Genomic DNA, 2,500 nt, shown 5'->3' on the forward strand with positions numbered 1-2,500 from the left:
GAGAGAGAGAGAGAGAGAGAGAGAGAGAGAGAGAGAGAGAGAGAGAGAGAGAGAGAGATGGAAGGGGGGGGGGCAGGCATACAGAGACAGACAAAGACAGAGACAAAAGACAAAGCGAGAAACAGAAACAGAGACAGAAAGAGAGAGAGAGAGAGAGAGAGCCACAGTGTGCCTTTCGCCGGGCATGCAGCGTAGTAGCGTGGCCTAACACAGCCGATCGCGAGCGAAAAAGGGCGGTGTTGGCATAGCGAGCGGCTTAAGAGATAGCGGCCACAACAGGCGGCAGCAATTGACTCGCTCCTTGTGTTACGTTCCTGAATCCCGTGACGGAGCACGGAACGTCACACTTCCCGATTATCCGCTCGTCATTGCCTTTCGCACAGTTATCATTTGTCAGCTGATCTCGAATTTTCCGTCGCGGTCTCTTTCATGTCCGCGATATTGAGCTGATCTTCGCATGGAGTTGTGAAGAGCGATATTCGATGTTGTTTGTGTAGCTTTTGCAATCGTTTCGTACTGGATTACACAGGAGGGACAGATCATATATTATGCAAGACTGTATGCACCAGCTTGTTACTCTTGGTTCAACGTACTTTGACACGCATGTCATAACACTATTGCATATTTTGTTGTGGTACGTCCTCGTAAATAGGTTGTCATGCCACATATAGGTCAGATAATATGCACTTGTAATCCACAGACTTTAAAGTACTCAACATACGTTGGATTGGGGATTATGTGTGTGTGTGTGTGTCCCCTCTCCCCACTATCTCTCTCTCTCTGTCTGTCTCTCTCTCTCTCTCTATCTTTTATATACATATATATATATATATATATATATATATATATATGTATATATATATATATATATATATATATATATATATATATATATATATATGTGTATGTGTGTGTGTGTGTGTGTGTGTGTGTGTGTGTGTGTGTGTGTGTGTGTGTGTGTGTGTATGTGTGTGTGTGTGTGTGTGTGTGTGTGTGTGTGTGTGTGTGTGCGCGTGTGTTTGTGTGTGTTTGTGTGTATGTGTGTGTGTGTGTGTGTGTGCGTGTTTGTGTGTGTGTGTGTGTGTGTGTGTGTACATATATGTGTATAGATAGATAGATAGATAGATAAATAGATAAATAGATAGATAGATAGATAGATTGATATATAGAGAGAAAGATATATATATATATATATATATATATATATATATATAGAGAGAGAGAGAGAGAGAGAGAGAGAGAGAGAGAGAGAGAGAGAGAGAGAGAGAGAGAGAGAGAGAGAGAGAGAGAGAGAGAAAGAGAAAGAGAAAGAGAAAGAGAAAGAGAGAGAGAGAGGGGGGGAGGGAGAGGCAGGTGAGAAATAGTGTATAGAGACAGGCATATAGACAGACAAACAGACAGACAGCCATAGAGTAAGACACAAATGAGAGCAATTATCCTTTGTCCCCGGAATTATTTTGAAAACTTCGCTCAGCCTCCCATGGTGCCGAAGGGAGAAAGCCTTGAATATATTACATATTTTGTTCATTTTATCCTCAAATTGGCAGGAAGTTCCGCACTTTTCCTGAAAGCAATCTGAAAAGGATTGCAGAATTCGATAAAGTCTTCCCATTATCGTTAGATTAAGCGTTCTTTCAGGTATGATCGCGTCTAGAGTCCTTTTTTATTTTTATTTTTTTCATACCATTATCAATGCAAATAAATGTTCTCTCTTTATTGCATTTTTTTAAAACTGTGTTCGTGACAATGAAACTTCTCTCAATACTGAGATTGTGATATAAATGCCTTTATATTTTGTAAAGTGATACTTTGGCTCTGACCGTCGCCTACTTTACAAACACGTTTACTTGTGGGTTTGAAATCATGGCGGATTATTTCACGGAGCCACCTACCCTGTGTCCACCAAACATGAACGAAATGGAAGAAAAATATAGACTAGGGTCGTATTTTATTTCCTTTTTGAGGGGATACGACTGTGATATTCCTCGGTGAAGCAGCTGACATGAATGAAGATTGTGCGGTGTTGGAACAGGATGGCATGTGTTTCGGCGGGATGTAACCGATGTGATCGCGTGGAATAAGTTACTCTTTATGAATCCATAATCATGTGATATGGCTTAGTCACGCGTTCGCCCCAGCCGCCCGTACCGAGGGCATTCTTTTGATTTTTAATTTCTTTTTTTACTGTTTGGTTCTGTGTTAAACATTTTCCTTTTTTTATTATTTAGTTTGTGTCCTTCTCATTCGACTTCCTATTACCTTTTCTTACAGTTAGTGATAACTTTTTTCTTATACCTTTGCAAATCCTGTAAAATCATGCGATGTTACATCTTCATAGAACGCGCATGGCAAGGTCGTAAGTTTCTGGACGTCTGACACGTGTTTGCGCTGCCACATCGCATCAACGCAGACCAGGTGTAAACTGAGGCGCCTCCTTCATCACCACGACATAAAAAGGGAGAGAATAGCGGGCGGCCAGGTCCATGAGGGCATTCCTGAT

At 41.3% G+C, this 2,500-nt stretch overlaps 1 protein-coding gene across 2 annotated transcripts in view; it reads left to right on the top strand.

The window, feature by feature from the left end:
• Nucleotides 1-2,500, top strand: part of LOC122249628 (protein Wnt-4-like) — a 253,094-nt gene that overhangs the window by 233,739 nt on the left and 16,855 nt on the right. The window lies entirely within an intron of this gene.

Source organism: Penaeus japonicus, unplaced genomic scaffold (genome assembly GCF_977035675.1).
Source record: "Penaeus japonicus unplaced genomic scaffold, GWHDUDI00000001_assembly GWHDUDI00000018, whole genome shotgun sequence".
Taxonomy (NCBI): domain Eukaryota; kingdom Metazoa; phylum Arthropoda; class Malacostraca; order Decapoda; family Penaeidae; genus Penaeus; species Penaeus japonicus.